The sequence below is a fragment of the Cygnus olor genome, chromosome 12 (genome assembly GCF_009769625.2).
Source record: "Cygnus olor isolate bCygOlo1 chromosome 12, bCygOlo1.pri.v2, whole genome shotgun sequence".
In the NCBI taxonomy this organism is placed as follows: domain Eukaryota; kingdom Metazoa; phylum Chordata; class Aves; order Anseriformes; family Anatidae; genus Cygnus; species Cygnus olor.
In genome coordinates, this window is record NC_049180.1 from 8,200,417 (window position 1) to 8,225,876 (window position 25,460).

Genomic DNA, 25,460 nt, shown 5'->3' on the forward strand with positions numbered 1-25,460 from the left:
TGCCAGGGCACACTGCTGGCTCATATTCAACTTGCTGTCAACCACAACCCCCAGATCCCTCTCGGGTCTGCTCTCCAGCGTCTCGTCGCCCAGTCTGTACGTATAGCCAGGGTTGCCCTGTCCCAGGTGCAGGACCCGGCATTTGCTTTTGTTAAGCTTCATGTGGTTGGTGATCGCCCAGCTCTCCAATCTGTCCAGATCTCTCTGCAAATGCAGTGCAAATACCACATTTTATATTTTTATTTTTTGTCACGAATGAGGTTTTCAGTATTTGTCTAGTTAGACAATGGTTACTGCTCTATTGCATCAACTGTGCTGTGGTGCACCTTTATAATATGTTGTCACTATCCAGTGTAGTAGAAGTTGCATATTCCTAAGTAATTTTTGTCTTAATTAGCATGCCATAGGACATATATAGGGCATCACAGAGGATCTCTGTCTCTTTGAAGCTTATATTCAAACGTTTTAGGTTGAGTAACCAAAGCAATATGCTAAAAATAATCCCCTTCTTTCATCACAGTTATGGAATTTTGCACAACCATTCTGCACTGGCATTAAAACAGCACTTCCACTGACATCATAACCACTCAGGCACTTGCACTGACATTGTAATGACTCCTCTGGGGCTGTTACCGTATGGATGGAAGTATGAGAGACACTTCATTGACACTGTAACAGCTCCAGTGCCTGAAATGTGATGGTAATGGCTCCTCTGGGGCTGTTACCATGTCAGGGAAAATATATATGAGATACTTCCATTGATGCTACAAAAGCACTTACACTAATATCAGAAGTAAACCCACAGAAAATTGGCAACAAAACTGAAATTATCAAGCTAAACAACAAAAAAAAGAAGTTAAAAGTGCACAAGGAGAATAGATGTTTTCAGGAGATTGGCATTTGTTTCAACTTCGCAGAAACACTCATACATACAAATACCAGAACTAGGCAACAAATAAACACACATCCCTCCAGTTAAGAAGTGGGCAGACAGATAAAGAGTGTCTAAAATTGCTCCTCGTCCATAAAATAGTAATAAAGGTATTGACCCTTTATGAATTGCACTTAAAATGAATTTAAGGTTACTTCTGTAGTCAGTTATGTTCCCTTAACACTTCTAAAAAAAATAAAAACCACAACACTACAAAAACCACAGTTGTTCCTTTACACTAATTAAGAACAGATTTCTAAATAGTATTCAGACTCAGAACTATGGAATATATACAGTGCTCATACTATGAACATAATCTGCCACAGTTCTCAGTCTAGAATCAAATTAATACTTTACGATTTCTTAGGAGAAGTAACAAAGGGTTAGAAATCAAAATAAGTAATTTTCATTCTATGCATTTTTCATGGTATACTTGAACAGTCTGGCCAGTGCTAATCCTTCAAAACTCAATGTTCATGGGAAAATTGCTGATGTAATGAATTTATTATCTGAGGCCGCAAAGTAATTAGCGATCCATGAGCAATTTGTTAAACTAAATTAACAAATCCAATTAGCTTTGACCAGCTACATATAACTAACTACAACCAAGAATTCTAATTACTATTAGAAACCCTTTTTTTTTTTTTTCCTCTTAGCATCCACTCCATGGGCTCAAATTTGCCAGTAAGAGAACCCCCTTTAATAGATCGATCCTGCAAGAATTGCTTTTGTAGCCTGTACAACATTACCAGGATCAAAGACCTAGTGCTGAAGTTCCATGTTTATAACCTAGGAGATTTCCAGGAAATGTCTAGGAAAGCTCACAAGAGGTGATAAACACAACTCAATATTGAGTTAGAACAGGAAGGACAGCACTCTAGTACTTATCATCCATCAGAACGTTTTATCACACATACACATGATGAAATGAAGAAATCCCGTACTATGAAGAAGAAATGACAGAATTTCCTCTTGACTTCTCCTGTCTTATAGATCATTTCCAGACAGCAACTCTGCTATGTAAAAATGAAATTATGTTAATTTCAAAACTGTGTGATTTAATTCTTGTAATTGTAAAATATTTCCCACATATTGACTTTATAGTTTGTTGCAAAAAATCTGGATTCAAGACAATTGTTCATATAACTGAAAAATGTGATTTCCTATATATGCTGGAATGTTTGTGCATTGAGCACAGAAGCTAAACATTAGTGAAAAGTAACTTATTAAAAAAATATAAATAGCAACCTTACATAGTGATACACTAGTACCTCAGACACTACTCACATTTTCCTGATGCAATTCTACCTTTATTAGTAGGATGTCTACTTTTGAACTCCGCTGCACTTTTCAGTTCAATTCTTCTTTTGCTTAAAACTTACCTGTAAACTTAAAGTTTTTTTTTCCAGTGTTATGCAAGAAAGTTGGCCTACAAGATTCTGTCTTGTGAAACATACCATTAAATATTTTGACCTCAGAGAGAAGTCATCTTTGAGATGCCTAGAGAAGCCCACATTGTAGTGAAGAAACAAAACTGCTATGTTGTGATTGAATTGCAACATCTTCAAGCCTGTTGAAGCTGACAGGAATTGTCACACACCAGACTATAATAGCAGTCAAAGAAATAAAAGACAGACAGCCTTAACCTGGAAATAAAACATCTTACAAGGGAAAAGTCACTAGAAATACAGAAGACATCTGAAGAAAATTTAGGCAATAATTTAATTTAAATGTGTGAGTTATCAGTGTTCATGAAGGACAAAAGCAACAGCTTTATTACATCTGCATTTTGCAACAATTTCATATGAAAATATGAAAGAATATAAAACTACAAATGAGTTTTGTAACTATCTGGAAACTGAAGATTGGGTCATTCTTCAAATGTAAATTCCTGCTATAATGCTGTAATTAGAAATCTGCACCCCACTCCCCCAAACATCATACTGCCTGCAGAAAATTCACAAATAAAGCCATCAAGACAGTTGCATTTTGCTCTGCAACAGAAGCTTCATAAAAAATAAATAAATAATAATAATAAGAGTCCTTAGTACTACAAGGATTAGCAGTAAAGATTAGATTAAAAGCCTATCAAGTCCTTTGCTTTATCAACAAGCTTTGCTTGTGGTACAGGTGGGGTCAAGATGACAAAAGAAAAAAAAAAAAAGGAAGGAAAAACAATTTGTACTTTGTGAGAACAGTAACTGTCTGAGATACTGAACATGCTTATTGCTCTGAAACTTATTAGCTACAGGAATCCACATATTGAGCAGATAGCATGATTGCTAGGAAGTAGAATTTTAAATTTATAAACATATGCAGAAAAAGAAAATAATATATTGAGGATAAAAACACTTCCAACAAATTCAGAGTTGATGGGGAGGAATGTCGCAACGACCAGTGCCAGGAATCCTCAGTGCAAGGCTAGAAACGGAGCACAAAACCCAACACTTCAGGCTTATACAGTCCCAATAATCCTCTGCGACCATTATTTGACTGCAGACTGGACTTCGATGCAAGTGAGGTACTAAGCGTTTACATTAATATCTAGACTAAAGGAAACGTTACTGAAAAACATTTCAGCAAATCATTAACAAGCACTTTGGTTCAGGGAAGAATTTAAACACATGCTGGAACTCTTTTTTTTTGGTCAACAAATCTGACAAAAACCAATAAGACTTCAGCAAGTAACAAAAGCTAACGACGAATTCCTTGATGGGAACAGACCAGTAACTTTAGGACAAGTTGGGGAAACATTAGGACACTTATTTGAGAAAAGGATGAATTTTAATACCTTCCCAAATCTCTTAGTTAATTTCAGTGTAAAAACAACTAAGAAAGTTAGCTTTGAAGTGTACACAGCTAACAACAACAAAATATACAGCAAACCTGTACCTGAAAAGCATTTCCTTGCTCACATCTAAATAACAGCATAAAATCACTCACAAGGCCAGCCTGCCCAGTAGGCAGGAGGCACCCAAGCACACCCCAGTGGCAACTAGTCCTCAGAGTCCCTAGGGCCCTACAGAAACATTTCTGGGGGGAAGCAATAGCCAATGCACATGACATAGTCTGAGAAGTAAGGCGGTATGACAGAAGGGACAGAGGCCACACCCTTACCACCAGTCATCAATTCCCGGAGAAGTTACCCAATGCTGACCTCCCCACTTGCCCCAAAAAACACCAAACCCGGTCACCATACCATTAGCAGCAACAAAGCAGCAAGGCAAGGCGGTAATCTCCTTCACAGGGAGCTTTCCTGTGGTGTTGCAGGCTGAAGTGCTCCTCACAGCGTGTGCATGCTGCGGAAATGCCACCATTTCACCTAGGCCTAGCAGCCCTGCCCTGCTCAGTGCTTTCTGGAAGCTTCCACTGCAGAACACAGATAACAAGATGGCAGAACACATCCCCCCTTACAGGGTAAGGAGAGTCAAGACATTTTCCTCAGACTTTGTTAAGCTCTTTTGAACAGTGGAAAAGGAGGGAAATAGTTTTACCTCACCCTTACCAGGTGAGGCAGATAATAACACAGAGCAGCCGTACAACATATGGCCTAAGTATCTCCTGCTGTGCCTCACTGGTATTGAGATAACAGAATGCTAGTGGTGTTTTGTTGAAGAAAACTTCTGTGGTTTTTTTGTTTGTTTGTTTTTGTTTTTGGTTTTGGTTTTTTTTTCATAAGAAAAACTGCTTCAAGTTGTGACTTTACTGAGAAGTTATTCCTCAGTGCTGCAAGTAAGTCTGTGTTGTGATGTGTTAGTAGTGTGGTATAAACACCTTTCAAGTATGCTAGTGTTGTGTTGTTATTTTATACAATGTAGGTGCTTGTTTTCCTACTGCTTGTTGAAGTTAAAAGTTGTGGTTCTGATCTACTATGTAACTTCTACACCTGGAACTGACCAAGGTGCTTGTAGAAGCTTTCCCCATTTTAGAATTTTGCTTTTTAAAATAGTATTAATGCTCCTCTGGAGTGCTATAGGGTAAAGGGGATTGAGGGGGCAGGTGTCACAGAGGAATGTGTGTCACTTCCCTGAAGGGATTCAGGGATTGTTAACACAGAAAGTATGTTTACTAGCTAATTAAATCTATAATATTATACCATGTTATGAGATGTCTAGCAGAAAATGGCAGTACAGATGGTTCTAAAAGTCTGATCCGTTCAAAGAAAGCCTTGTATACTTATTGTATTTCTAACACAAAAAATTTAAAAGAAAAATCATGTCGAAATACACCCATAGTTGTACAAGATAAGAGTAAGAAGCTAGGGAAATAGGGCATAAAACACTTCTTTCAACAGTTTCTTATATTCATAATGCTAAGCTTTTTGTGTACCTGTTTTGCTATGAGTCTGAATAGCTCTTTCTGTAAAATACCTTAAAGAAAACCTCTTCTCTAATCACTCAGATTTCTTTCAGCTTGTGTTCTATTTAGGGAGGTGGGGAGTGATAAATACATTCAGGTTCTTCTGCCTAAGTTTGTGGGGGGGGGGGGGGGAAGGTTGTACTGGGTAATTTGAAAAATGGCCTGACCTCGGTTGTGTGGTGAGGTTTCTTTTGTGGTGGTTCCTGTGTGCTGGTGGGTATGGTTTGGTTAGTTACAAATATGCAGCCTCATGTAGAAAGTTATTTTAATTCTCGACTGATTTAGAGTTCTTGAAGTAAAACTAGATTTTATTATGTTTATGTGCAAGATAAAGAAATGGTTGTGTATCTTATTTAGTCAAATATGTCTTGTTTCTTGGGGGCTTCAGTGTTTGCTATTGATAAATTTCTAGTAGGCAAAGTTAGCTTTCTGGATGAAGGGGGGAAATATCTAAACAACTTTCTAGCTAGAAAAGTTGGGTATTCACATGGGATTCTAAAGCTGTTCTGAATTTATTTCCTCTGACTATAAAATGATACACTTCTAAAAACTCAGAAGTTAACTTACAGTACATAAATTTTTCTTTAACAGGTGGTGGTGGGGAAGCTACTCTAATTCAATGGCAAGCTTGGCTGTCTGTTCATTAGCTACTTAGAAATTCATCTTTCAGGAACATGATAAAGTTTTGTGGGTACTGATATTATTAATGTTGATGGAATATAAGGAGTTACATTTATTTTAAGGCTGGATATTGTATAAACATTGATACTTATCTTTGTAATATAAATCTATACTGTTCCATGTCATATACTAGTCATTTCATTTTAATAGTAGTTAATAGTAGAGCAGTGGCGTTTAACTGTACAATCTCAGATAAAGATATGCTATTCAACATATGTTTGATAGTTTGTGGTCTGCTGGTGTATTTCTCTTAACATCCACTTGGTTCTTAGGTGAGCAGGCTCTTTAAGAAAGGTTTTCAATTTTTTTATTTTTGTTATTCCAGTTTCAAACTGGATATAGCTCAGTGGATCATATATGACTACAAGCAATATCTTAAGGAAAATACCATCCTAATAAGTTTACTTATCACCATGCAATTCTGTAGTAGCTTTTGTATGTTATTAGTATAATAAGCAAATATATGAATCTCTTACAGAAATAAGTAACATTTTATTGTCACAGATAAGTCAGATTATGCACTAGTAAAAAGTTCCAGTTTAGCATGTAAGTTTCTTGCAGGTAGCACCAGTCTTTTGTTGCATATATGCTAAGATACAGAATAAAATGCCTTGTGAAATTTCAAATAAACACTAACATATTCATACATCTGTTTAACAATGTTATCAAAATACCTTATTTTTTAGTAAGAAAGCTTCATATTAATCTAATTCAGCATGAACGTGCTGCAAAATTGCTTTATGTTTTCATAGCATCCTGGTCTCTGGTATTTCACCTTCTATCCCGCTGTAACCTGACTCTTTTCAGGTTTGAAGGTTTATTTTAGACTTAGATTGCAATACTAGTGTACTGTTAATTCAGGTCAACTCCTTTCTGCTCTTGCTGCATTTTTTTCATGGCTGTTTATTAATGTCTGTGTACATTGTTTCCAGGCACAAAAGAAGCATCTACACAGTAGGTTAAGCAAGAAAGTGATGCAAACATTAGCACTTTTATAACTGTCATTCCTTTATTTTCGATGCAAAGATGAAGACATAATCCCTGCAGCAAAAGTCGGTGATTCTCTGCCAGTTGGCTGCCTGCCTTAACTTACGGGAATAGTAATAAATGAAGCCCAAGCAAATGGTCACCATCTGGGTAAAGCTCAAGTGAGCTTGTTTGGACAAGGCTCCAGGGTCATGTAAATAAAATGGACTTTAATGTTAAGATGCATCTGTGAACATACAATTCCTCCTTTATAAACTGTCTTGATTCAATACAGGTGCAGAAAGTTGGCAGTGTTTATAAACTAGATATAATCTAGAGATTTTGAAAGATGTTTTTCATGTGTATAAACAGCCATCTGATTCCAGTCTTTCAAATCAGCCTTGAAAACAGAAAGACACTTAAAATAAATAAAAGGAAGTGAGCATGGAGCAATCATATAAATAATGAATTGTACTGTGCTTATTCCTATGTGTTGTTTCACTTCTGCTTCTATCAGTATGTGAAATACTGATGTTTTGTTATAACTAAGGATTGCATTTATTAAGACTTAAATACAAACAAAAGTTACATTTGTGCAATTAGGTGAGTGAAGAAGTATGTGTGTTTTTAACAGCTAAAATGTGATGTATTATTTAAAAGTCTTTCATTTTGAACTCTTTGCTTAAGTTGACTCTGGATATCTTTTTCTATCCCTGATTACAGAAATTTAGATACGGTATTTTACCCTTTCTCAACCCATCCAGTCTTTTAAACTTGTTTTTGGATCTAATTCAATAAAAGACTTAGAGATGATAGGTAACTGTTGCTGAAGCTAATATAATGCTTGATTCTTGGCATTCAGTCACTTAGTCACAGTTACCTTATTTAACTCTGTGCTGGATGGTAAATGTCTTTGAAAGAATTAATTTGTATAGCCGTGTATCACATTAGCAATCTTACCTGACTCTTTGGTTGTAGTTCTGAGTTGTCGGGTGATTGTTTTGGCTGTTTGATGGCCTTATTATTTATACAAAACTACTAGGCATTGTATAGCTTCTCACTAGTATGGATATTCATTTGCAATTTTGTCTTTTTGTGTATGCACATTGCATGTGCAAGTGCTCCTTCTTCAGGAAGAAGGAAGGGGTGTTTGGGATGTGGGGGAACCCTGCACCTGTAAGTCAGTGTTGCATATTATGGCTGATTCAAGCATTAGCAGCCTTTTTAAAAATATGAAAGAACTTAAATTCTTAGTTCACAACTTCATATTAAAACTCCTTTCACAGATGCTGATGGTATGGTTGCATCCATGGGCAGCATCTTCTGGTTTGCTGTTCCTGTGTCTCTGCCCCCATACTACTGCTGTACTTGCCAAGTAGTTTTCCATTTATGCATATTCCTTTTTGTGTATCTGTACAGCACCTTATACCTGCACTGAAACTTATTCTTGTATGTATGTCCAGGAAGAGACAAGGGTATTTCTGCCAAGTACAGTTAAGCTCTATAGCACTATGTAATCACTGAGTGCTGCTGCTGCTGGACTTTCAATGTATTCACCCTTTGCAGTAACAGAACTGAGTTGTAAGTAAGAACTCATGTGGCTCATAAACAGCAACTCTTCCAGCTGAAATAGAGGGATCACCCCTTTCATTGAGTCAGTGGGAGCTGTGCTAAGCTTCTCAGCTGGAAGTCACTCTTTGCATCTTGCAAGAGACTGACCTAAAATCATTCCTTTGAGGACAGCTGGGGTGAAGGGTTTGTTTGGGAATTAAACAGATGCCCCTCAAAGCTATGCACTGCTCTTTAAAATCCAGTTACCATAACAACTGTACAATACTTTTGCTCTCAAACAAAGATATTTTTTTAAAAAAAATATTAGGAAGCTTGCGCTCCAGGAGTGAGGCTCATTTACCTTCCCTGAGGAAACTAACCAGATGACATGCAGAATGTCAGGGAATTAGGAATACAAACCAGAGCTATAAAACCACATTAGAAGTAAAATACCTTACGTGAAACTATGCTTTCTGAGTTCTTAACGTTTTTTGATGAGATGATTAAGTTGAACTGTACTGTTAACGGTATCAAGGCAGTATCAATAGGATAGATTATTATGTAAATGGCTCTGATAGATTATAAAATATGAAGGGATTGAGTGCCGGACCCTGATATCCTCAGGCATGTGTAAATAGTCATCACTAAGAAACCTACGGATGCCACACTTCCAACAGTATCACAGCAGAGGATGTACAGTGTCGATTGGCAATGCAATACAATAATGATCGGTGTAGCTTAAACTGAACTAGGAAATTCTATATGCAGTAATTAAGGGGATAGATTCTTATTACCCACTGGCGACTGAATAACAGCTGCAATTTTATATCCTCCTCTGCATTATTTTTCCACTTCTGCATGTTATCTTTTTTCACCTTTGTATAGTACATGTATGATCAATTATTGGCTTAATCTAATAGAGTTTTCAAGTGGTAATAATGGCAATACTATAATGCCTCAATGCTATTGTCCAGTGAACACATTTTGTTGTCATAATATAATTCCAAATTGTCATAAGCATACTGTGTTAGTCTTAATATGAGAAGTCAAAAATTTGTTTCAATATGAATTTTTGTGTGAGCTGAGAAAGTTGTTGTTCCTGGACACTTGGGGGGGGGGAAAAAAGGCTGTTTGTTAGTTTTTCTAAATATAATATGCTGTACCTCAGCAAAATTAGGTCCTTGAACTCGGAAAATGAAATTATGCTATTAAGGAAGCCAAAGCAAATCTTGTCAGTTCTTTCTTTCCCCTCTTGCCTGTTGGGTGATGTTAAGAGTTCATTGCTTCTAAATCAGGCATTGCTATAATACGAATAATTACTCCTTAAAAGAATCAAGTTCAGATCAAATGGGAGGCAGCAGACCTTCCGCTTATCTGAGGAAACCAAGAAGTTGTAAGTGACAGAGGAAACAAGCGTGTGTTTTTTTAAGTAGTAGTTACACCACTGATGGGTGTTTAATTACATATTTGCATTCGTTGCTGATGTGTTGCTATTTTTGTAGTTCAGAGACAAAATTAGATGTTCAAATATCTGTGATATTTGCAAAATACTGACTTTTCAGCATCAATCTCTCTTAAGATACTCAGTTAAAAACAGAATGTGCAGACTATTTCACATTTGTGAGCTGTATGCTGGTAGGATGTTAGCTCCTAGTTGAGCAACTAACTATAGTTTTAGGTGATGAGTTCTCTACACAACCAAGTCATGGAACCTGAATGTTCTTCTTGCAGACTAGATAAATACTGTAATTGCTTTAGTTTTGTTTGTTTTTTTTTTCCTATTAACAGGACATGATCTTGGAAGTCGTTAGATCACTTTAAAATAGACACTAAACATGTCATTCTTGCATGTAAGTGTATGTTCTTAAATATTCACGTGAACTTCCTTGTGATTTTTAAAATACCATGTAAACATTCTAGAATGGGTTACTAATATCTAGTTTGCTGGATATGTTTGTCACGGACTTTGATAAGTTTACGTAATTGGCATTGTAATTCTGCATGTTCATAATTAATGTATGTATAGAAAAGAGCTTTTTTGCTTAATGCAGGTAATTCTATTTATGCCTAATAGCTTGCAAGTAGATATTCTAGATGTTAGAGTACTTAAGTCTACAAAAGAAAATCTTAATTACCATTCAATTAACTCTAAACTAAATTAATCAACAAATGTATGATTAAGTAATCATTACTTCTTTCCAAGGCTCATTGCTGCTAATAGAATTCAGAATGAAGAATGTGAGTTAAGAGTTGCTATGCCACTAGAGAAAGGTGTGGAACCATAGTGTGCTGTGAGTGTCAGTTCCAACTGTAACTGGAACAAGATGATTATGTAATGTACAGTTCAATTTTGTGTTAAGAACTTACATATTTTAGCAACTTATGTAGTCACAAAGGCCTATTATGTTGAATAAAAGCAATTGAGTTAAAAATTACTAGGACTGCCTGTGGAATAAAAGAGCACATAAAAACAGTTTCTGCTATGCATGTATTTAGAGTTCTATTTCAATCACTTAAGTTAGTCTCTCTAGTGTTTACTTCAGAGGTCAGTGAGTATGGAAAGCTGAAATGGGTAGATTCCAGCGCTGTGATCTGTAGCATGTTATAGTGACTGGTGATAAGTTGTTTTTTTTTTTACGCCATTGATGGGAAGGGTGTGTGTGAGAACTTTTTTCATGTGTATTCATAATCTCGCTTTACACTTCGTTATTTTCCAGTTATACTCATCTGCAGAAGAATTTTACATATTTTTGTACTTTCAGTGCTCTCCTTCTCTCAGTATCCATGATTATCTTTTATTGACTGGTAAGGAGTTTTCCTACAGAGCTTTATTTTAGTGACAAAAAGTGGTAATCACTTTTGCGGAAAGTAAACACTGTCAGGTAGTTTTGCCTGAGATACTTTGAGCAGAATCAGGCTTGTGTGTGTTATTTTATAATACAAATACAAAAAAAAAAAAAATACAAATGCTGAAAGTAGCATTGACTCAGTAATCTGAAGACATGCGGATGCCTGACTTGCACTGATTGGAAGGCTTTGCTGGGTTATATTAGGCTTGAAGGCTTCAAATCTGCATTTCTAATAAATTTAATTACCTTGAGATCAGAAGTTAAGTGCTACTTTTGTTTGCTGTGGAAGTCATTAGCCATTTTCAATGTATCTTTGCTAACCCATGTACCTCTGTTTAAAAGTCTCAATCTAAGACGGTCTCAGTCTTTGGTCTGAGAGTTGCTCCATTGAATTAAGCTCCACAAGAAAAGAATGTGTTTGCATTTCCCTTTCGGTAAGGGAGCAACTCAATGTATTTATGGTCTTCCATTGATGGGTATGGTAATAGTATGCTACTTCTGGAAAAACAGTTTGAAGAATTATCCAGAAGCCTTTAAACTTACGCTGAGGAGGTCTAGTAGAAAATTTTCTACTGCTGTACTTCAGGTGAAACTAGTAAGTCTTGGATAAGTTACCAGGGTAGGTAACAAAGATTACTATTGCCTTACTCTGTTCAAGACTGTTTTTATTCATACTTGTCCTTTTAGAATGACATTTTTTTGGTGGATATTAAAAAAAAAAAAATCTCCCTCTTGAAGAATGGATCTTTACCAAAAGGTCAATACATGCCTAACTTTTTTCCCAGTAACGAACTTGATCATTCCTTCCCTGTTTTTAGATGTCTATATAATCATAGCTTGCAGTTTCTTGCAGCCGAGCTACAATATCTGCATTCTTATATTCTGATGTACTTTCATGTCCATGAAGAATGGACTAGGAAGAATTGAATGATAAATGCAAAAAAAAAAAAAAAGTGAAAATATACACACTTAGTAAATAATCTTTTCAGATGAATCTGGTTTATAGAATATTAGTAAGTAAAGTTTTATGCCTTTGAAGCCTGATTTATTTATTTTACTTACTACATTTTCATGAATGTCATATGATTAAACAGTAAGGTAAATCAGATTTCTGAAATGGAAAGAGGTATTCCGTTCAAACTAGTGATTGTGATGTGTCTGAGCAATAACATCTAATGTAACTTCACAGATATTTTACTATTTCAGATAGTACATGGAATTACAGAAGCAATTAAGGCTTAAAAGACAAAAGGTTTTATTTCATGGAAATGAAAACAGTATTTTTAATGATTCTTAAACTGAAATTATTACAGGCCATTCTTTCCTAAAGGTCATAGGTACAAACAGAATTCAAACTTCTTTAAATTTAAATGTTTTTCTCCAGTAATGCTAGTTAGTAGTAATTTATATGGTCAAGTAAGATATGTGTTAATGTGAAACAACAGCACCATTGTGTTTTCTTGACTTTCTGATGCTTTTCTATATTTTCTGTGACCTGTGATTCCAAATAATTTTAGCTTTCATGTTAATGGCATACGAACAAATAATATCTCAAGGTTTAGTAGTTATCTTCAAAGGAAGATACAAAAAACATGATGCTTTTCTATGCTTTCTGGTAGAGAAAAAAACTACTGAAATATGAGGAATAATTATGAATACTGATTTCTTAGGTGTATTAGTACCATTCATTTTATATGCATAGAAGCAAGGAAATAGATTTCAATCTTATAGATTGAAATAGATCTTCAATACGTATGTTTTTCTTCCTTGCATATCTTTAATGTAAATGACTTTAAAGGGTCTCTTTTAGAATTTAAAAATAAAGTTCTTTTTTTTTTGGGGGGGGGGGGGTGTGCAGTTATATCCAGTATCAAATTGTCTTGAGAGAGATACAGCTATCTCTATTAAAAATCAAGACAGGTAGCATAAAGTCTGATTGCTTTCTCAGCTGTTGCATTTTTTTCTTTTCGGTTTCAGAAAATTGTTTTGAGATTGGATTTCCCCTTACTACTGTATAAAGTCGCATGTAATAAACCATTTTTTTGTTTCAAATACATTTTTTTTTTTTGGTGCTATGAAGACTCATTACGTAACACAGAAGCACCGCAACTTCAAAGCACAAAGAGTACCTACCTCTGGATGTAAACAGATAAAACTTTTCATAGTGAATCATCCACGTAAATACTAGCATGTTCATCTTTTACCCAGATGATAGGGAGATCTAACTTCTGAACATGGGCAGGGGGAAGGCAAGATATGTGTTCATTGTGTTATGACCTACAGTATATTAGCACTGAGTATTGTCAGGTTGCTTAGAAAACTGCAATGAACTTCACTCCTTTTTTTGGTGGTATTTCTTTTGGTACTTTCAAGATGAGTAGCAAAGCATCTATATCAGATATGGCAAAACTAGTTTATAATTGCTCAAAAATATCAAACTTAGAGACAATGACAAAAAGACCATCAGCTAGTAGTAACGCCTACTGTTTCAAGAAATTCCATGGCCTGTCGCTGCTTCTTGAGTCTCTAGACTGATAATGCACATCTTCTCTTAATTCTTTAAATGTCAGAATGAGAGGCCAAAAAGTGTGTTTTTTTTCAGTGTAAAAGTGATTTGATATTGTTTAGATAAGTTGAATGATGACAGTAAGCAGAAAGAACAAAAACAGCTCAACCAGATCATTGACTGTAGTCTGGGAGGAACATATACAACACAATTTTTTTGTTCCTTAAATATCTGTTTCCAGGTTTTCATGTTTTAGGATTTTGAGGACTCTATACATTGTCTTCAGTGCCGTTTGAAATTGTTAAGCTTCTCCAAGCTTTAGTCTCAGTAAGTACAGTTAATTAAGTTTGAAGAAAAAGAACATAGACCTGTAGTTAGTTAAAAGAAAATTGGTGTGAAAATCTCTGTATTCATCTGCTCAAACTTAAATGCAAAGGGTAGCGATACAAATTTTCCAATAAAAATCTAATTAAGAACCTGTATTGCAAGCAACTTCTTGACCTGATAGATGAGAAGATAAAAGTCCATAGTTTATAAGAGTACTTGAGTAATCTGTCACATAACATAGTTTGGCTTAATTATAATGAGTTTAGAAACATTGCTATCTGTTTGTTTGCAATAAGGAACAGTTGCTTGTCTGAGTGGGGAAGAGATTTTTATCACTTTTTAATGGATAAATAAGAGGGAAGACTAAAATCCTGGTCATGAATTGGGATATCGGAAATGCTTATGGTCATAAACTCCATAACACAGTGTGATATCTGTGGTGCTGTGCATGAAATAGACTGTGACAACTGCAAATACCATTTTTTTCTGCAGTATTGCAAGCCATTTTAAATAGAATTCATAAAGAACTACTCTGTACGAGAGTCCTATTTTGATAAGTAATGTTTACGTCACACCTGAGTGTGGCACTTAAATACAAGAAAGTGTCTATGTAGTGTGATACACTACTTATGCTGATCTACTGTAACAGGTGGGACAACAGTCCTGCCTTCATCCAAACATACATGCTCTTGTTTAGAACACGTCTTCATATTGGCATTGTTGCATAATGTTTAAGAACTTACTGGCCTGTGAGTTCCTATTGTAGCATTGTTATAAGAGGAACAATCTTAAGTGTTACATAGATTTTGATTCTTAAATGTGAAGGAAATAACTAAGCTCATTCAGTGGCAGGTAATTATAGCATCCTTTGTATGTTTCTGAGGACAACTTGATCTTGCAGTGTTTTTGCAGCTCACACAAACATTTTTGATTATTGTGAGTAACAGTTTGCAAAGGTCTCATAGCTTTAGGCCACTTCTGTGATCAGTTAAAATGTGCCAGGTATATAAAAGGATTTTTCCTTTTTTTTAATACCAAGCCCCAACACACCCCAGCTTGTTAGTACAAAATACAATTATTTACTAAGTTCTCTGAAGTTGCTCAGTTCAGACTGCCTCCACTTTGTGTAGCAACTTATTTTGAATGACTTCAGCTCTGTTTGGGAATAGTAGTGCAAGTTCTCAAAACTACTGAGATAAAGATTGTATTTGTACCTGTATCATCTTAAAAATGATGCTAACATAATCAGGTCTTGGGTATAACTTTTGCTTTTCTTGTATTTTTTGACATTCTATCTGTAGTCAATTATAGCATATGAAAACATCAAATGGAAGTAATTAATGAATCTTGTGTCACTTGACTAGTTCTATAAAGTGAATGTTCTAGTACTTTCTTGTTATGTGTTGAGCTATTTATCGTCTTGGGTATTTTTTATGGAACAGTACAGCAACTTTGCTTTTTAAGACCACTGTGTTTATACTTCAAGTTTCAGCTACTATTTCTTACTATAGTGTTTTGCAGAAGAAATGAATTATAAAAAAATGACTAAGCTCTGCTTCCCTTGCCTGAAAACTGTCAATCAAATTACTTTATATTTCCAGTAATACTATAGCATATACAGGTGACAGGGTTTGTTTTTTTAATTTCTTGTGGAATACTGGATGAGCCTTTTTACCTTTGAATGTCCAAGTTTCTCTATTTATATTAGAGAAACAGCAGCTCAATTTGTTTTTTTTTTATCCTGGAAAATTCACTCATGAGCACTTAGGAAACTATGAGACGTGCAGCAGGTGGATTACACTGGCTTGTGGCACCACAAACAAGCACGAATTGTTTTTTGTTTTTTTGTTTTTTTTAAGGGAGGGATGAAGTTGGTAAAGTGGAGTTTCATGGCTGGGGGGAAAAAAGAAAGGTGAAAAGGTGAAGTGAGTAACATATCTGGGTGTTATATGGCTCTGTGTTCCTTCCTCAAAGTCTGGATTAAGTCAGTAAATTTGCTGTTGCTCCAAATACACAACTGTACCTGGATCTGCAGTGCAGGCAGGAGGGACCTGGAGTGGTTTTCATGTCAATGACAGAATAGTTAGAAGGGACAAACTGAGTATTTTGTCCTAACAGAGTATCTTATTATTGGCTGATATATTTGGATGCAATATTGCTTCTCAGATGTCAACTCTCTAATTGTAACCTAGATAGAAAGCAAGACTTTTAGTAGTTTAGGTCAAATCCATTTTTAAAATGTTCTAGACAACAGAACATATTGTGTGATGGCTATAATTTCTTTTGATAAAGATGAAAATATGAACTCAGAAACCTCTGTAGTTGGAAAAGTACTTAGAATACCATATAAAATGTCACTGGTATAATTGGAAACCTCCTAAAGCCTTTAATACTATATGTGCAAACTTGACCTTCACATAGCATACAAAGATGCAAAAAAAAAAAAAAAAGCATAAAAGTAAAATTGAAACCTAGAAAGCTATATAGTGAAGGAATTCACACTAAAGTAATTTTCCCTCTGCCTTGATTTTTTTCCACTGGATGCCATCAGTTCTGAAAAACATGTCAGTAATCTCCAAACAATGAGCAAATTAAAACATACTAAATCTGCTAGTGAGAAATTTTTTTCAGTTAAATGTAAATCTGGTAGATCAGAATGTTTCATTAACAACTTCAGAAAGGTAATCTCTTAAAATTGGACTAGTACTGCATTAAGACAGTTTCATATAGAATTGTCAACACATCACAATGTACCACAGCTTAAAAGCTACCAAGCAAATTATTGTAAATTACTGCGTTATGATCACTTGCAAAATCAGAGAAGTTTTATCCATTTAAACACTTAAGAGGAACCTCAAGATGTAATATATCATGAAAAAAATCTCTGGCCCACCATAAACATAATAAAAATTTTGGATTATGCTTGATCACCCTGATGCTTCTAGAACATAACTCTGGAGGTCGTAAAAAAAAAAAAAAGGGTCTTAAGGTAAATGAATGAGTATATGCTATATGCCATGGGTATAACAACAAATGATATTTTCCTTCCAGAATGAAGGTAAAGCAAACCAAGTACCTAAGGAGTGTTATGCCAAGAAGGTATAATAGACTACTAAATGATTGTGGAAATAAGTCTTTCACTCAGGTCCTTAAAGTCTGCATCATGTTTATTGGACAACAGATAATTTATAATAAAGGAACAAATAACATTCTGATTTTATAACTCACTAATTTTAATATTTGCAGAGGTAATGGTTCTAGTCCATTTTTCTAGTCACTTTTCTTGCTGCAATTGGGGAAACCTCTCTCTTATTAGATGTGTTTTTATATACAGGGTATACTACAGTGTAAACTCGGATTAAAACCAGACAGAATTAGATGAAAACCAGATTATTTTCTGCTTGTCTCTATTAAAAGATGAGAATAAGCAGTGTGTTTTTACAGCTTTCTGCTTTTATTAATACTCATTATTTTAAATCCTTCAAAATAGCAGTCCTAAAATGGTGATATGCATTTGTTAATTAAGCACTTCTTATACTTTGCTCTGTTAGTCTGTTAACAACAATCTTTTTAGTACTGTAACCTTAAAAGAAAGAAGTCAGAAAAATTTTGGGTTTTGTTTCCACTTTTAAAATAAGCGTTCTAGTGAACTACGTGAAGTGCACCTGTCCAATTACATTTCTTTCTGTGAAGATGAAAAACAAAACCAAAACCTGAACAGTGAATTTTTAGTGATCTTGGAAGAGCTTACATGCTTCCTGTTTCACATGACATTGAGTTGCATGTGAAACACAATTATTTGCAGTGGTTAGTGACTATTTGTCATAGCCACAAACTGTAGAACAAATATTATGTATCTTCTCTCAAACTGTTACCCTAAGAGATAACAGGGCGCTTTACACTGATTCTATACTTTCACTATTTGAGAACTAGTTCTTTAGTTGTTTACTAATTAAAACAGTTACTTAAAACTTCTTCAGTGTACTCTGCATCAGACCCACGGTGGTGGTGTCTTTCTGGAAAGACTGGTTAATGTGTCTTAAAGAATAAAATCTCTAGTACCTTGCTATAACTAACACCAGAAAAAACATTGGTTTTCCTATGTTTATTTAGCAATGATTAATCTAGTGCTGAAAAATAACTTTTAATTTCCATTCATTGACTATATTTAATAATTTACCTCCTGCCAATACGCTGCTTTAGATGCCACTACTTGGAATTTATTTCTGTACTTATGTATCATTTGCATAATGGAATTAAGAGGTCCACTCATGACTGTTAGTGGTATGTTGGACAGAGTGGATAGGTTGTAATTAGTGGCATCTGGCTTTCAACTTCATTAGTATGCAAATAGATTTACTACAAGGCTGCAAATACTTGGTGCTATTAAACACACTTCTGTATGTACCCAATTTTTAAAATCATGCTGGTTTGGCTTTTATATACTTATGTTAAACTGTCATACAGCAGTGTATATAAATATATATACATACAATATATTAGCATCCCTGCCAAGGGCAGGGTGGTTGGAACTAGATGAGCTTTAAGGTCCCTTCCAACCTGAGATATTCTGTGATTAAATATGCATATGGGTAAACAAACATATTGTCACTTGCCCTATAACTAAAAGGGGAACCTCAATAAACAGAACATCAACATAAATATTAATGTAATGGGTGTATTTATTTTTGTCTCTTTCTTAAATTTTTCTTCCCTTGATCAGGATTTGAATCTGAACATAATACTCACCTGTTTGTGTTTTCTAACTGGAAAAATTACTCTACGCAATTCAAGTTCCCAGGTATTTCAAAACATCTGCTTTAGTTCCTCTTAGCTGTATAGTTTCATATTTTATTTACTTAAACAATCCTTTATAAAATCTTCATTTCTACGTTTCCTTCAAAGAAAATAGTATTTACAGCTTTTACAGACATCTTTAAATGTTCCAGAAGTACCAAAAATATTTTGGTTTCAACTTTGAATCCCTCTTTTTTTGAGGGGGAGGGGTTAAATGACAAATTCCAGGTTTATATATCGTCTATATAAATAACATTGCCAAAGCTCCCCCTTATGTGCCAGCACAGTAAAGTCACAACAAATTCCCCTGGATCAATAAACAACTTCATTCTGGAAAGTTGAAACTCTTCTCCCAAGTGGGCACAGCTAGATTGCTAAGTGACTGCTAAAGTGCTATTACTGCTGTGCAGTTGGATTCACTTCAGACTGACAGAAAACACAACTTAGAAGGTAAGCAAGAAACTGTACAGCTAGAGAATGATCATGTGTATGCTCTTTAGAAGCAATATTATTAGCATTTTGTGCTTCCTAACTTGTCTCTTGCTGTTGCCTTTGGCACAATCAGAAATCAAGTATTTAATTGTTGTTCTATGAAGTAGAATAGCTGTGCCTGCTGCTCCAGGCAGTATTTGCACTATGTAATAAACAAGCAGGTTCTGCTTTTTCTCCTGTGTATGCATTTTTTTCCTTTTTTTTAGAAACATAGTTGTAGCTTAAATTTTAAATTAAACTGGTGGAAGGTGGTCTGAGGAGAATTCCATATTTCTAATAATAATTATGATTTTTTTGTTTAAAATTCTGAAGGCTATGTGGCATACAGCTGCCTGTATCTATGAGGATCAGAAGCAAAAATTTTTTTATGAAGCTCCCTCCCACCCACTTCTCCACTACTAAGCTCAATTTTTTTTGCCTTTTGTATGGAACCAGTAATTATAGAAGTGGTAAGATCGGGTAAATATCTTCAGCAACCTGTTGCAGTTTAGGGGTTTTGGTATTACATGGTTCAGCACGTTTGTTGGAAATACCTGGAGCAGTTACATAGATAAGATCAATAATTAGAACTAAGATGCTAATGGAAGAGTGTGAACCATTTTACAAAGGCATTTATTAAGAATCGGATAGCTTTTAAATTTTAGGAAGGAGATGATAGTTTCTTTGCTTACCAGATAAGGCATCTACTTGGTTTATGGGATTTTGATATCCTGTTATCACAGATAGTTCTAGACACAACTTATAGCTGAAGCATACTTCTATACAGATTATGGTATTTGATTAATCCCTATTTTTGACTTTTACCTACAAAGTAGAAATGAAACTGGAGATAATCTGTGGTTAAGAGTTCTCATGAAATCCAGTTCTCTAACTGGCTGTGTGAACTTCTGTTTCCCAGTTCCCCTGGCTTTCATTTACATGAAAACCAATTATTTGGAAGTTATGCTGGTGAAATGGAATGTCTGCAAGATCAGAGACTATATTTCCATTGCAATTACTTTATGCTTTATTGCATGAAGGATATACAGATTTCCTTAAGACTTTCCCTGTCATTTGATGCTAACTATTTCTGCAGTTGCACAGAATATGAAAATAGTGTAGCTGAAACTGTCATCTACATGACACACTTCTGTGGAAGCTGTATTTTTAAAAGCACATATAAAAATATAAATATTTATATATAACCTCACACATGTAAAACCACCAGAAATACTAAATGGGCATAAGGAACTACTAAACGCAGTAAAAAATTAGTATATAACAATCCTGAATATTTAACTGGTTTTGAACAATGATTCCGAAGAATAGTTAATATCAGGGAATTTAGCATGTTATCTCTTACTTACAGATATGTCTCTTTGTGCCAATGTAACCTCTTAACATGATGAATCATTTAGTAGATCTGATGAGTATGTGCCCTTTTCATAGCAGATAGCAGGCTAGTGTCAATTGAGACACTTTCTGAGTTATGTATTAGTTAATATAAAGATTGCAATTATAGAGACTGTTATAACATTTCTTTTTCAAAATAGTGTAACAAATAAACACAAATGCACAAGTAGAAACTTGTGTTTTTTCCCAGATAGAATGGATTCCTGTTTTTTCCCAAGTCAGTAGTAAACTACAGTTGCCTTCAGTTCTGCCAAGATTGCATTCAAAATCAAATGAAACCATAGAGGAAATGAATAAATATTTTTCTCATAAACTTAACCTTCTGCATCCTGAAGAACCTAGGAAGTGGCCATGATTTTCTTCGTTCACTATATTACTTTCACAAGACTACAAGTGTTTCTCTTTTGTATGTTTCTGAAAGTCTCCTGATTTTTATAAATCCAGGCTATCTTTGTTTAGAATTTTTATGAATCTCATTAGGAATCAGTATGATCATTGAATCTCACGATGCAATCACATTTCAGAAGCAGGGTTATTGGCCTTGCATGGCATATTCTAGAGCACTGCATACTTAGAACGAGCTTTAGCTGTTAACTTGAAGAATTTAAAATGAAGTGTCTGTCAAACTGGAATAAAAAAACAAAACACAAACATTTCAAGGACTCTGGAAGTATTTACTTATTTTTGAAGTTATATACAAAAAGAAATAGAGGATTGTTTAAGGACCATTTAGACCCCTTTCTCCGTCTAGCTTTATCTTATGCCACCAGCAGATTTTATATAAATATAGCACTAAGTAAAGTTCTGTTTCATGATCCTTTAGATCACTAGATACAACTTAAATTACTTTCAAGGTGATGTATGGAGTGAGGTGAGGTAGTAACAAAAGTAATGACTTTACCTCTTCCCAGGAATTCAGAAACTCTTTTCACTGCCTATGATTTTATTCATATAATAGTGCTGCAGAAAAAGAATAGAACTTCCTAAACCTTGAAAAAATAAACTTTTTATTATCTACGCCTAAGCCTCCCCTAAGCATTGTGACAGATCTGAAGAAGTGGGTGTTTGAATATTAAAAGTACACTTTAAAGTTTCCTCTCCATTATGTTTTGTTCCCAAATGGATTGCCTAGATAGGCCTTGTTAGCAATAATGCTGTTCCATCCCTGATTGATCCAAGGAAGAAAACATGTTGGAAAGCAGTCATGAATAGCAGAGATAAGGATGGATGAGACTCAGAATGTCACCTGGTGCCTAGAGAGTCTAACAGTATGTTCAGAAATGGAGGGGAAAATAATGAACCTACATTGTATGTTCTGGGAGGATAGCTGTGGGGAAAAGCAGCAGCAGGATTTGTGGCAACTTTAAATGAACATATTCATAAGCTTATACTGAATGGCAGTAAGCTTAACATCTCTCTGATATTCTCTGAAAGAGTGGTCTGTTTCACTAATAGGAGATGTGATAAACTTTAGGTTTGTTAATTAGAAGACTGTTTCCTGCTTTGGATTTTACTTTTTCTCTTCCCTGGAGAAGCCTCCATTGATTTTAGTGGGAACTTGAGCACATGCAGATCAATGACAGGATATGTACTGGTGGTGTCCATGCCAAAAGTAAGTGTAAGTAATACATGGTAGACTGTATATTCCCAGCACTTTTTTTGTATGTATTTTCAAATTGCAGGGACTTTAGAAAACAAAAGAAAAAATGCTTTGAAAAGAGCCATCTTTTTTATTATTTGAGGAGCCATGAGATGGAAGCAGTAAAGAAAAAATGCACATATAGTGTTATGGGAGAAATCTCTAGGGCAGTATCCTCATTTTCCTGAAGAGAAGGGGGTACTAGTGGTTTCCTAGAGTTTGTTATTTTTCAAAGGCATACCGAGCTTCACTGTCAATTGTAAGGAAACACAAGTTTTGTGGGAAACTGCTATAAATGCTTTCAATGGACATAATGTAGGTGTTTAAAAGTATATTAGGAAGAAATTGCTGTATATGTTTGATCAACTCTGGAAAAATTTATCTTCAGTTTGCTGCTTTCTTGTTCACCTTAGATGCACAGAGTTGCATATTGCCCCCATGTAACAAAAACTGTTGTTGAAATCATGGTTGGTGTTCACAGAAAGCAATTAGTCCTTTCTCACAAAAAGGTACGTGTGTATAGGGCACGCTCATGCTGAAAGCAGCTTATTTTAAGAAGGATTGCATAATTAACACACATGGCCTCAGATTTAAATAGGACTGAGATGGAAGTATGTTAGTTAATTCACAAGTAATTTTAAGACATGCATTAGAAAGTAGTGTGCTTGGACTGTTATATGTACAAGAGGTTCAAGTTTCCTGCTTCTCTGGCTGTATCAGAGCAACCGTGCTCTGGTTGCTGGGAGTGGGAGAGAAGTTAGTTAACCTCTTTCTTGCTGTGAACATTTTGAAATGTGTTTTTTTCTGTGTGGATGCATCTTTGAAGCAGCAGAAAATATCAGGCATGTGTAATTCTAGTAACCCAAGAGGGCTTTTCATCAGCTCTTCTTGTGGTTGTTAATAGAGTTTTTAGTCGTTTGCAAAGAGGTTATGATAGGTCTCATGTAAACTATTGCTAACTGGCACTATCATTGACATAAAGTTTCACCTTGACTGGCAACAGGGAATTGCTGATTCCAGAAGGTTTTCAAATACACTTTAGAGCATTATCAAGGTATCTAACGGATCGTTTTCTGGCCAAGAATATAGTGAGACTTCTGTCACTTCTGTGAGATCTGTAAGTGAAGATTGCTGAAAAAAAACTACATCCTCAATAAGTGGAAGTTTGGGGAAGTAAATCCATTTGTTATAGCTGTTAGGGTCAAAGCCATTCAATGTAGATGGAATCTTTTTTTTTCAAATCTCTGCCTTTTTCATTTCATCAGGTGCCATATACAAATGAATGAGTAGTAATATATAAGGAATTAATTCTTTTTTGCTTACGTTCCAAACTGCAACACGTTTCTCAATTTCAAGTTAGTAAGTTTTACAACATGATACTGTTAACCAGATAGTTTTCAATCAAGCATCACTTGTCATATATAACTATAAATCAAAGTGCTTCTTCAGATTTTTAAATGTCTTTATTTTCTGTGGAGTAAATAGTAATTATATATATAAGAAAGATGATGTTATTAAGATTTTTTAATACCTAGTTTCAAGAGTCAGGAACTTTGTAAATCAACATAACAATCACTTTGAGGATATATTCGATGTCAAGGCTAAGAAGCTATCTTACTGAAAATAACTGTATTTGTGATGGTGGGGAACAGAGGAGGACTGGATGATATTTTCTTTCAGAAGAGAAACGTGAGATGCTCAAGCTCAAAAAAAGTAGTCTTGTGGACAGAAGGTAAATGAAAGCTTCTATGGGGGGTGGGAGTGGTAAATGCTCTGACAACTCAAAATGTAATCATTTCCCTGCATATTTACTGGTTAAAGAATACCTTAAAAATCCAGCATCATGTGAAATACTTGAATTTTCGCTTAAGGACCAGAACATCCAAGCATTAATCGTCACGCGTCTTTGGAGTGAGGGTCAATAGCTGATATGCACCAAAAAAAGCCTGCATCAAAGGATTCCTGTAAGGCACCTGACTGAGGTCAGTCAGATACTGAGTTTAGATTAAAATCAAGTCTAAAAACATGAGACATGATATTTCTTCTACGAAAGTCAATAAGACAGCTTAGTTTCTTCAGCAGTTTAATAGAGTTTATCCTAAAAATATGCTGTTATGTTTTGCTGGGAACCAGACATACTTAATTTATGAATTACAGTGTTTGTAGGCTTTAGGCAATTAAATGCTAATAATAATACTGTCATCTGAGTTAACCACACTTGGATTCAAAAAGTCTATTATTGGTGTCACATGATAGAATACTTAACTGCTGTCTATTTTCTGCTACTATTTAGGTACTTCTAATTCTTTGTCTTACTTCTGTGATCTGGCAGTTTAACTTTCCTCTCTGTTGCTTAGCTGTTAAATGTATTCTCCATACTTGAAATTACTTATTATACTGGCAAATGGTATATCTATCATCTCTCATGTCTAAGTGGATGAATGATCTTCCTATCATGTCTTTAATCTTCATATGGAAGGCTCCAACCTTCTGTTCAGGATACTTAAGAGAACGACTGAAGCACTGCTTTTAAGCTGAGTTCTTCCTTCCCCCACCACTATATTGGGTGTACATGAAAATGTAAAAATTCGAGAGGTGATGTGTTAAATGTTTTGCTGATTGTATAACTGCCATACAAGACTGGAGCTAAGGTCAACTGATTTTGGCATCTAATTCCAACAGAAGATTGCTGGATTTTTAGGGAAATAATAGATCATCTCTGGAGTTGTTTCCCTAGCTTCCAGAGAATGTGGGCATCTTGAACAACAACTGGACACATTTGTGTTTAATAGCTAATACTGAACCTATGTTCCTTGATTTATCTTTATCCCTTGTCCCTCTTGAGGCTGTATAACCTTTCTTTATTCCTAGCTTTGTGTGGCAAATGTCTTGGCTGTTTGAGAGACTACTCTGGCTGAAATCTGCAGCTTGATGGTTTCACTGAATTAATCCAGGTTCCTGTGATCTGAG

The 25,460-nt window shown here is 35.1% G+C and overlaps 1 long non-coding RNA gene across 2 annotated transcripts in view; it reads left to right on the forward strand.

The window, feature by feature from the left end:
• Window positions 1-4,130: 4,130 nt before the first annotated feature.
• LOC121076705 overlaps window positions 4,131-25,460 on the forward strand; it is a 216,939-nt gene continuing 195,609 nt past the window's right edge. For both annotated transcript variants that reach the window (XR_005823672.1, XR_005823673.1), the window contains exon 1: window positions 4,131-4,663. This is a non-coding gene — a long non-coding RNA (uncharacterized LOC121076705). The remainder of the gene's footprint in view (window positions 4,664-25,460) is intronic.